The 12231-nt window shown below is 39.3% G+C and overlaps 1 long non-coding RNA gene across 2 annotated transcripts in view; it reads left to right on the plus strand.

Annotated features, from left to right (window-relative positions):
* Nucleotides 1–12231, plus strand: part of LOC138144116 (uncharacterized) — a 69116-nt gene that overhangs the window by 15885 nt on the left and 41000 nt on the right. Inside the window, exon 2 of one of the 2 annotated variants that reach the window (XR_011163863.1) lies at nucleotides 11596–11675. The exons of the other annotated variant lie outside the window; for it this stretch is intronic. This is a non-coding gene — a long non-coding RNA (uncharacterized lncRNA). The remainder of the gene's footprint in view (nucleotides 1–11595; nucleotides 11676–12231) is intronic. 2 annotated transcript variants of the gene reach the window in all.

Consider the following 12231-nt stretch of genomic DNA (forward strand, 5'->3'; position numbering starts at 1 on the left):
AAATTCTCATTACCATTACAGTCTCATATTTTGATGTGTTTTCTATCTCTACCTTACTGGCATAGAAATTCTAGAAGCATAAACTATCACAGATGGATTGAAGATATGAGAGAATGACTAGAAGAGGATTACTTAGGAATCTTGCAGTAATTTAGGGATGGTGAGGGACTGCCATAGAGCTCTAGTGGAGAGACTTTTAGAAGCAAGTGCTGTTACCACTAGGTCACCAACAGGAGGCAGGGAACACAGCAGTCACTGGATCTCAACATTGGAAGAGATTTATCTAATCCAACTCACCCCTGAGCAGGAATCCTCTTAATAACATTCCTGATAAGTAGTCCTCTAGTCTCTACTCGATAGTCTCCAAACATGGGGAACTCACCAATTCCCAAGGCAGTCCACTCCACTTTTGAATCACTCTAATTACTTTGAGCCTAAAATATGTCTCTGTAACTTCTAGTCAGTGTCCTAATTTTGTCCTTTAGGTATAAAAAAGTACAAGTTTAATTCATCTTCTGTAAACAGTGCTTCCAAATATTTGAAGACAATTCTCATCTTCCTGAAGTCATGAAGGAAAGTTGATTCTAGTGTTTCCAGCCTAGGTAACCGAGGAAATGGTGGTATCATGGACAGAGACAAAGAAGTCAGAAAAGTCAGTTTGGGGAGAAGATAGTTTCATTCTGGGTATACTGAGTTAGGGGTAAGTATCTTGTCACCAGCTATAGGTAAGGATTGAGATCAGGACCAGAGATGCACTTGGCAATATTAGGATTGTCTAAAGGGCCTAGTTAAATGTTGGTATGGTCTCAGAAGGATACTCTTATTCTTGAAACTGTCAGATATAATTGGGTGGTGGTGGTGGTGGTGGTGTCTTAATAGGCACAGCTCTTTCTTGGAGTTAAGTTCATTGTCTCCTGATGAGCTAGGTAGGTTTGGGACGCTTGGTGGAGGCATAGAAAGGTTTTCCAATGCAGAGTATACATCCCTTGGCTGTCTCAGAAAGAGTTCACCTCAGAAAAACTGACTTAGAATAACACCTTAGGTGCTAAGGCTAGAAGGACTTTGGTTAGTAGCTATGTGATACCCTCTCCACTTCCCCCAAATTCCACTTTGGCAACCCACTTAACTTCTCTGGGCCTCAGTTTCATGAAATAGAAAGTGAAAATATCATCATAATCTTTATCACTACACTGTGCCCAAGGAGGGAGAACAGCCCTGAGAGTGGAAGGGACATTAGAGGGAATGATCTAATTAACTTCGTTTTATAGATGTGGGGGGCCCAGAGAAATGAAATTGCTTCCTCAGGGCTGCACGTGTCTTTAGTAGCAGAACTAGGATTTGAACCCAGGTCTTCTGCCTCAAAATCCAGTACCCCGCCTATTGCTGGAGGCTGTCAGCATTTGGTTATGTGAAAAGGCCTTGATCCCTGAATGAAGAATTTTGGTCCATTAGAAGGGCTTTTTCATTATTGCAAATGTCCAGCAGGTGGCACCATTTGTTAACAGTCACATTAGTTAAGTGTTTTGGTGGTTTTTTTTTTTTTTTTGTGACTTTGCCTTAAGCTGTTCAGAGTTATTTCAGTCGTCTGACTCTTTGCGACCCCATTTGGGATTTTCTTGCCAAAGATACTGGACTGATTTGCTATTTTTTCCTCCAGATCATTTTTTTTTTTCTGTTCTTCAGTCGTTTCAGTTGTTTCTGTCTCTTTGTGACTCCATTTGGAGATTTCTTGGCAGAGTTACTGGAGTAGTTTGCCATTTCTTTCTCCAGCTCGTTTTACAAATGAGGAACTGAGGCAAACAGGTATTGAGATTTGCCCAGGGCCACACGGCTACTAAGTGTCTGAGACCAGTTTTGAACTCAGGACTCCAGGTCCAGAACTCTATTCACTGTCCTACCCACTGTACTTGCCCCTCCCTTAAGTACTTTTAAACAAATGGCCTTTCCTATCCACTAGTCCATGGTAACAAACTAAGAGGCCAGGCATTACTTAAATAAGCTTGAGATCAGAAGCAGTGCCCTGATACAACTCACAGACCTTCTTAACATTTGAATTTCTGATGCAATTACATCACTGATGGCCTTGTGAGACAGGCAGTATACTGGATTTTGAGGCAGAAGTTGTTATTTAGTTGATTAATCTTGTCCAACTCTTTGTGACTTCATTTGAGGTTTTCTTGGCAAAGATAATGGAGGGGTTTGCCATTTCTTTCTCCAGATCATTTTATAGATGAGGAACTGAGGCAAACAGGATGTCCAGGAGCACATAGCTAGTAAATATCAGAGGCTGAATTTGAACTCCTGACTCCAGGGCTAGCACTCTATCCATGGAGTAACCCAGAAAATTGGGTTCAAATTGTAGCTTCGGTACTAAAGACTTGTGTGGCCTTGGGGAAGTGATTTCATTTCTCACCATCTGTAAAATTAAACCATTGGGCTAGATTCTCCTTAGTGTCCCTTCCATTCTAGATCCTGTGCTCATTCCCTGGATACAATGTGATGATAAAAATGATGATTATGGTATCTAACACATATATACATATATATATATATATGTGTGTGTGTGTATGTATATATATCTCTATATATATGGCCCTTGAAAGTTTGCAAAACACCTTATATATATTTTTTCTTATTTGATCCTTGCCGTAACCCTATGAAATAAATGCTGTTTTTATCTCCATTTTACAGATGAGGAAATTGAGGTTGAGGGGTTAAATGACTTGTCCAGGGTCACACAACTGGCAGGATGTGTTTGAAGCAGGATTCAAACTCAAATTTTACTGACTCCAAGTCTAGCACTCTGTGCACTAGTGACACCACCTACCTGAAGAGAGGCTTTTGTGATGTTTATTATTTTTACAAATGATTTGGGAAAAGGCATATAATCATCATGCTTACCAAATTTCATTATGACACAAAGTTGGGAGGAGTGGGTATCACATTGGATGACAGAATCAGGATTCAAAATATTGACAGACTGAGCACTGAGTCAAATAGAATTCAAATTTAGTAGGGATGAATCCTATGACTCATACGTGGTCACATGAAAACTTCAGAAGAACAAGATGTGGGAGGGGGTCTAGACAGCAGTTTATCTGAAAAAGGACTGGAGAGTTTTAGTGAACTTAAAGGTTGATATGAACTAACATTGGTTAGATGTTAACATAGGTGCAGTGGATAGAGTCCTGTGCATGGAGTCAGGAAGACTCATCTTCCTGAGTTCAAATCTAGCCTCAGACACTAGCTGTGTGACCCTGGGTAAGTAATTTAACCAACCCTCTTTGCCATAGTTTCCTCATCTATAAAAAGAGTTGGAGAAGGAAACGGCAAACCACTTCAGCATTTTTGCCAGGTAAACTCCAAATGTGTTCATAAAGATATAATTAGAATAATGACTGAAAGGAGTCAACACAAGTCATTCAGTCTACATTGAAAGAGCCTTAGTGCCCAGACTCAGGAGGTGATAGTCCCTTAGTCCTCTGCCCTGGTCAGACTACTTCTAGAGTAATGTGCTCAGTTATGGGGCACCACATTTTAGGATGGACAAACTGGACACCATCAAGAGTAGGAAAATGAGAATATTGAAAGGCCTTGAAATCCTGCCATATGAATGCATAAATGAAAAGGCATGTATTTATCATTTGCTATGTATAAAGCACTAGGGATACAAATAGAAAAGTAGAAACAATCTCTCTTCTTAAGGCATTCACATTTTAATGGAGATACTATAGGATGTTTCAGTTCCAAGTCAGATGGAAAGGTCCATAGGGCTCTTAGCAGCCTCAAAACTGATGGAGCAAAACAAATGGTAATACATTTTCTTTAATGACATTTCTATTGATAAAACCATACTGATCAAATGTTGAATCATTTGATAATGCCAAGGTTATTGATTGTGAGAACTTTCTTTTCTGGTTCTTCAGTGGCTGTAGCTGCTGAGGAAGGAACTACAGAATCTGCTCAAGAAGTTGCCAAGTTGCATCCTTACTAAGGCTACTTCCTTGGATGATGGCTGTTGGGGATGACTTGGAAATAAGGTTAATGTCTGGGGGAGGGCGTATTGCTATTGTCAGGGCTCTTGGACTCAGGATCATGGGTTGTTTCAATCAGGATGTGGGAGTTGGTTGTGGCTAAGGTGCTGGGGAGGGTTTGACTTGCTTGGTACATGCTACCTCCTGTCTTTCTATCAGGCTGCCTTGCTGCTTTAGACAGGCTGACTTTCCTGTCTGATAAAGGAGTTGGCATTGTTTAACCAGGCAAGGACAACACGTTTTTTGGGGGAGAATTGGATATGATGTCTTGTAAGTATTTAAAGGGAAGTCATGTAGAAGGATTGGATTTGTTTTGTTTGGCACCAAAGGGCATAATTAGGATCAGTGGATGGGAATTATAGGGAGTAAGATTTAGGTTGGATATATTTAGGATCTTGGGGCTACCTCAGGAGGTAGTAGATTTCTGCTTATGGAGTTTCTTCAAGAAAAATCTGAATTATTTCTATTGGAAAGATTATGGAAAGGATTCTCATGTACCGTGTTTCCCCGATAATAAGACCTATCCCGAAAATAAGCCCTCCCCTTACTGTGTAAGATTCCTCTAAAATAAGCCCTCCCCCGAAAATAAGCCCTATTGAGGTTGCTACTGTAGTGAAGGTGATCCCCTGCGCTACACGCTACATTATGGTACCCTCTGTATGCACCGTTCCCCCCCGCCCCCGCCCCAGTGAAACGCACGCTGTGCTCCGAGCTGCATCCAATCAGAGCTGCAGCAGTGAGCGCTTCATCCTGTTCTTCCCCAGTGATTTGCTTATTGAATAAAGGTACATTTTTTTGTTCACATTTACCTGTTTATTAAAATTGCTGTCAATGTTCATTAAAATAAGCCCTCCCCTGAAAATAAGCCCTCTGGTGTTTTTCTGTCCAAAAAATTTAATAAGACAGTGTCTTATTATCGGGGAAACACGGTAGTGGTTGGACTAGATGAACTCTAAGAAATCTCTAGGAAACTTTAAAATCTTGTTAGTTCTACACCCACAACATCTCTTATATGCACAGGGTGCAACTAGGTAATATAATGGATAGAGTGTTAATTGCTGACTTAAGAAAACCTGAGTTCAAATTGGGCCTCAGATATTTATGTAGCTATGTGACTCTGGAGAAATCATGTAATTCTTGTGTTGTCAGTTTTCTCATCTGTAAAATGGGATAATAATGACACCTATTTCCCAGGGTTTTTATGAGACCCAAATGAGATATATTTGCAAAATTCTTTGTAACCATAAAGCACTATATAATTGTTAGCTATTATTAGCTATATGTTCCCTTCTCTTTGCCCACATAACCACCACCATTTAACAGCACCTGCTTCACAGGATTGACTTGAAGTGCTATATAAACCTAGCTGTTGTTGTTAAGATGCATCTGGCTAGGGTGCTTTCCTTAAAATATAGAGTCTGGGAAGAAGCAATAGAAGAAGAGGATGAAGAATCCAGGAGTGGAATGAACTTCTACTGTGAAGAGTTTTCTGAGGCATGGTTGGAAAGGTCTAGAGATTCAAGAATACAGGCTGGAGATAGCAGTGGAAATCAGGAAGACTTGAATTCAAATTCCGTCTCAGATATTTGCTAAATGTATGACCCTGGCCAAATCCCTTGAACTCTCTCACATTCCCTTTTCTCATCTGTAAAATGGGAATAACAGTTACCTTACAGGATTGTTATGAGAATCAAATGAGATAAAATTTGTGCAACACTTTACAAACTTTAAAGCTTTATGTAAATGCTAACCATTATTATTATAAAAAGTAATGGAAACTGTTTCAATAAATAGGCTGTAAAAGGCAGCCCAGTCTTATACTTTTCACTGCAATGCATTAGTTTTTTTTTCCTCCTTATAATAAAGACATTCAGACATTTTGAAACATAATTTCAGTGACTGGCATGGTGGTAGGTTGAGGTGACAGAACACAAAATATTAGTATTTGTGGATATAGATCCTTAAATGATCTTTACAAACTTTCTGTAGATAGTCTGACTACATACCATTTAAAATTGGCCCAAATTAAAGAAAAAAAATGAATTAAACACCCCCCCATTCCCATCACTACCCAAGAAATTTTCAAGGGGGGATGGGATGAGAGTCTAGCATCATAGATTCATTTACCTGAAAGAGCACTGGACTTGGAGTGTTTGAACTTCTACTTCATTGCCTATTAACTATCTCTAAATTTCTTGGGGTCTCAGTGTCTTCATTTGTGAATGAAGCAATCACTAGATGATGCCTTAGGTCCTTAAGTTAGAGGTAGAAAGAGATTTCGAGGCCATCAAATCCAGGTCCCTTGTTTAATGGATAAGGAAACTGAGGCCCAGATGAGGGAAATTATTTGCCCAAGGTTACACATGTGGAAATTGACATTGGGATATCTCCTGACAGTAAATCCAGAATTGTTCTCACTTTGACTAGAAATTGTCCTTGTGATTATCATCAACAAACATTTCTCAGCCGAGCAATTAAATTCATTTGATATCACCAACTACTGAGTTCCCACATTCTACTCTCTACTAGAATATAAGATAATTAAGAGTAGGGACTTTTTTATTTGATGTGTTTATTGAATGGCAATAAATATTTGATGAATTGAATTAATACAAGTTGCTACAAGAAGGTAGTGAACAGTTTGGGGGAAAGTTCATGAACATAAGAAGAGATCTATCATTGTCCAGGAAGAGAGGCTAAGGGCTCAGAAAATGTTATAGGTTTTGAGTATGGCAGGACTTCAGAGGAGAGTGAGATCCCTGAGAAGTACCCCTAAGGAAAGCTTCTTGGGGGGCATGGGACTTGAGCTTGCCTCTGAGGGAAAGGTAACTGAAAAAAAAGGGGATAATGCTCCAGGAAATGCAATAATATAAGTGAAAGACTGGGAGCTTCTAGGAAAGATGAATAGATTAATTTGACTGTAGCAGGAGGTTTGTATAGGCTTATAGTAGGCAATAAATTAGGAGTAGTAGGTAGGAATCAACTTGTGGAAGGCCTTGAATATTCACACAGAAATTCAGGGTGAAAGGAGTCTTTCCCTGAGGAATAGCCGTGTGACTTTGGGCAAATCATTTAACCCCAGTTGCCCTACCTTCCCCCCTCTAAAAAGCAAAAAGAAAAATCTGAAAAAAGAAAAATTCTCAAGGAAAATTGCCCTGATATTTTAGAACCAGAGGGCAAAATAGAGGTTAAAAGAGTCCACCAATCACTTCTCGCAAAAGATCCCAAAAAGCAAACTCCTAGGAATATTATAGCCAGATTCCGGAGTTGCCAGATCAAGGAGAAAATATTACAAGCAATCAGGAAGAAATAATTTGAATATTGTGGAAACACAATCAGGATAACTCAGGATCTGGCTGCTTCTGCACTGAGGGATCAAAAGGTTTGCAATATGATATTCCGGAGGTCAAAGGAGCTGGGATTAAAACCAAGAATCACCTACCCAGCAAAACTGAGTATCATGATTCAGGGGAAAATATGGTCATTCAATGAAATAGAAGACTATCAAGCATTCATGATGAAAAAACCAGAGTTGAATAGAAAATTTGACATTCAGATATAAGAAGCAAGAGAAGCATGAGAAGGTAAACAGGGAAAAGAAATGATAAGGAACTTATCAAAATTGAACTATTTATATTACTACATGGAAAAAAGATGATTGTAACTTATGAAACTTCTCAGTATGAGAATAGTTGAAGGTAATATAAATGTATATATGTATACATACATATGTATTTCTATATAGGAGGGTATATGAATACATATGTGAGTGTATATATATGTGTACAGGTATACATAGACAGAGGGCATAGGACCAATTTAGTAGGAAGGGATGTTACTTAAAAGGTGAAATTAAGAGGTGAGAGAGGTATATAATGAGAGGAGATGGGGAGAGATAGAATGGGGTAAACTATCTCATACAGAAGAGGCAAGAGGAAATGGTTACAATGGAGGGGAAGGACAGGAAGGCAAAAGGGAATGAGTCAACCTCACTCTCATTGAATTTGGCTTAGGGAGGCAATGACATATACACTAAATAGGGTACCTCACCCTAAAGGAGAGTAGGTTGGAAGGGGATGAGAGGGAGGTTGATGGAAGGGAGGGCAGGTTGGGGGGAGGGAAGTTGGAAGTACAAACTTTTGAAAAGGGACAGGGTCAAAGTAGAGAACAGAACAAGTAGGGGGCGGGATAGGATGGAGGGAAATATAGTCAGTCTTTCAAAATATATCTACTATGGAAATGTTTTGCATAGCTATACATGTACTACCTATATTGAATTGCTTATCTTCCCAGTAAGGGTGGGTGATGCGGGAGGAAGGGAAAGAATCTGGAATTCAAAGTTTTAAAATCAAATGTTTAATATATATATATATATATATATATATATATATATATATATATATATATATATAATTTTTTACCTGCAACTGGGAAATAAGATATACAGGCACTGGGGCATAGAGATCCATCTTCCCTACTGGAAAGTCAGAAGGGGTGTGGGGGAGGATATAAGAGAGAGCAGACTGGGGGAGGGGGTATTCAATGGGATCACTTTTGGGATGGTGAGTAGGGGAAAGACAGGGAGAATATTTGTAACTCAAATCTTGTAGAAATGAATGATGTAAACTAAAAATAAACATAAAATTTAAAAAAAGAACCCCCCCCAAATAACACGTCAGTAATGATTTTCAAATATTTTTCCAGAAAATAAACCTTTGCTTGTCCCCTTCTTTGCAAAAAAGGTGTATATTACCTTTACAAGGTAGTGCAGGAGTGGCAGGGTGGCCCATAGGTATGGTGTCTGAGAAAGAAGCACATATACCTCATTTACTCTGTCTGTCTGTCTGTCTGTCTCTGTCGCTGTCTCTTTCTCTATCTCTGTCTGTCTCTTTCTCTCCTGGCTCACCTCCACTCATGCTAGAAGGGCTAGGTACTTTTCCCAGAGAGAAGTCGGTTGTGGCCACAACCAAGCCCTTCTAGCTCATTCTCAAGTTCCTAGAGATAACCTGGTGTATGCATGTGTGTGGTGGGGTGTGGAGAGAAGTATATCTTCCTATGAATCCAAATCCTTCACTTGGGTAGATCCTATTTACACAAGATCCCACTGACACAATTAATTCTTAATTATGGAATATTTAATTAATGAGAAGGCAAAGGCAAACACAATCCAAGATTTATTCAATACAAGGCAGAAGCAGAATCATGCAATGTTCTACCCATAATACTGAGTCATATTCCCCCCAAAGTATACAGAGGGCATGTGGGGAATATGGGAGTGGGCACACACATATAGAAACCTAGTGGTGAAGCATATGAACAGAAAAATCCAGGTTTCTGGAGAAACTTGTGATTGGACTGCAAGGCCATTTGTCTAGGGTCTCTTTTAGGGAACATGAACCACCTGTTCCTCCTCTGAGGCTCTCTGCTTTCCTATTAGAACAAGATTTTTGTCTCTCACAATGGGGCTACTGAATGAAGTAATATTAAATTCTTTTAGTAAGGCAAGAGCATTGCTCTCATTAGTGAAACCTGAACCTTAAGGCTAGGGTGGGTACCTTTCCAGGTCTGCTTCCCTGAGCCCTGAGCCACTGTTAAGGTCTTTCAGTGACAAACAGTTCCCTTAAGCTTAAGAACCACAAAGGCCCTCAGATCTGTCCTCTGGGGAAGAAACTTCATCCCTGACTGCTTATCAGAGGAAAAGTAGGATTTTGCTTTTTCCAATACCCAACAAGAAGGTACAGAGCTTTCCTCCAAGTAAAATGGCACCTACATCAGTGAGTGGCAGGGCTTGTCTGTTCTCTGTTCACTCTGAGATCTGTTTTTCAGAAAAACTTTGGCTGCTCAGTAGAGGATGCGCTGGAGTTAGGAGAGACTGACCTATTGGTAATTTCCGTGGTGCAGATTTGAGGTGATGAGGGCCTGCACCAGGGGGTTCTTGGCTCTTTGGTTGGTACAGCACCTAATGACTACATTAATTTGGTAGCGGTATCATTTTCATTATATTCCTATCATCTGATTGTAAATGAGAAATCAATTGCCTTTCAGCTACTACAAAGTTCTATTCTGCAAGGAAGCTAGTTGAGGTTATAAAAATCTTGATTTTTTCTTCACAGGTTAACACCCAGATATTTTATGCACTTAGTAATTCATTTGAATGAAATTTCTCTCCCTTTCCCCAAGTTTTTATTCGTGCTGTGTAGAAATGCTGAAAATGTTTGCTTATTTTGTCTCCCGAGAATTCAATGAAGCTATTTACAATGCGGAGGCAGCTGGGTGCAAAGTGGATAGAGTGCTAGCATTGGCACCAGAAGGATCTGAGTTCAAATGCAGCTTCACTTACTAGCTGTGTGACCTTAGGAAAGTCACTTTGCCTTGGTTTCCTCATCCTTTTTTTTTTTTTAAGGAAATAGATGAACTGCCTGTTTCTTTATTCATATAAAATGGGGATAATGATTGTACCTACCTCCTAGAGATATTATAAGGATCAAATGAGATAATATTTCTAAATCACTTAGCACAGTGCCTAGGATATAGTAGGTACTATTTAAATATTATTATTATCGATTAGGTCCTTCAATAGTAACCTGAAGTTTTCCAAGTTAATTACCATGCTGTATCCAAATAGGGATTATTTTGTATCTTCTTTGCCAATGTTTACACATTTTAATTATTCTCTTTTCTTTTTTTTTTTTTTTAAAGCAATCGGGGTTAAGTAACTTGCTCAAGGTTACACGGCCAGTTATTATTTCTGGGTGTGGTGCTAAGTATCTGAGCCCAGATTTAATCTCCAGGTCATCCCGACACTGGAGCCGGTGCTCTTACTCGCTGAGCCACCTGGCCGCCCCAGCACTTTATTTTTTTTTTTAATCTTGTTGATACGTTTTTTTCCTTTTTTTGTTCTCTTTTCTTACTGCTCTAGATAGCACTCCTAGAACAATGTCACATACTAGTGAGGATAGAGAGCTCTTCATTTTATCCCTATACTTAGGAGAAAAACTTTAACCAATTTGAAAAATAAGATATCAGCTTTTTTTTTTGGTAGACATATCACTTTTTCATATTAAAGAGGGGCTTTTCCATGTTTATGCTTTTAAACATATAAAAATGCTGAATTTTATCAAAGGCTTTTTTTCTGTGTTTGTTCACATAGCCTTGTGGTGTTAGTTGTTTTGATGGGGACGTTCAGAAGCTGCTAAATGAAAAATGAGAACTCCACAGGGTTTACCAGCAGGATAGTTCATCCATCTCTAAGAAGGCAGCATTTAATTCCACCAAAGCTAAAGTACAAGCAAAGCTCAGAGAGATGCAGGACTCTTGGCTCAGTAAGAAGGCAGATGAAATCCAGTTTTATGCTGATAGTAACAATCCAAAGTGCTTTTATGATGCCCTGAAGGCTATTTATGGGCCAAAGACCTATGGTGAATCTTAACTCCTCAGCGCTGATGGAGCCACATTGATTAGTGATAAGGATGTGAGCCTAGAGAGATGGACTGAACACTTCCATGGTGTTCTCAACACACCATCATCAATCATTGCTAAAGCCGTTGATTGTTTATTTCAGGTAGAAATCAATCCCTCCCTAGCTGAAGTTCATGTGGCAAAGCACCTGCTGCTGATTCTATTCCAGCTGAGATTTACAAGGTAGGTAATCCATTAGTCATACAAAAGTTGACTGAAATGTTCCAGGTTATATGGCAAGAGGACGTCATCCCCCAGGAATTCAATGATGCCTGCATTGTCCATCTCTATAAAGGAAAAGGAAATAGATTGTCCTGTGACAATCACAGAGGAGTCTCTCTTTTAATCATTGCTGGCAAGATTCTTGACAAAATTCTCCTTAATAAATAGACTGATCCTTCACATGGAAGATGGTCATCTACTATAATTTGGTTTGCTCTGGGTTTTGAATTCAGGTATAACAGATTGTTGTTCAGCCAATGTTCCACCATTCAAAGGAAATGCCAAGAGCTGGAATGCTGTCTCAAAAATGCTGCTGGTGTTTATAAATGCCTGGGAAGGTTGAGAAGATGGCTCAGTATACTCACTGTGCTATTTCCTTTCAGAATGGGAATATTTCCCATCTGCCTAATTCTGAACCTGGTTATATAACCTGTGAGTAATGAGGAACACTGTTGCATGATTGACTGTTCTAAAAGGTATCTATGACTTTTACCTGAAATAAACAGAGCTAAAGGAG

This window comes from Petaurus breviceps, unplaced genomic scaffold (assembly GCF_028583685.1).
Source record: "Petaurus breviceps papuanus isolate PSGF00001 unplaced genomic scaffold, PetGlider_PUasm1.0 90686, whole genome shotgun sequence".
NCBI lineage: Eukaryota > Metazoa > Chordata > Mammalia > Diprotodontia > Petauridae > Petaurus > Petaurus breviceps.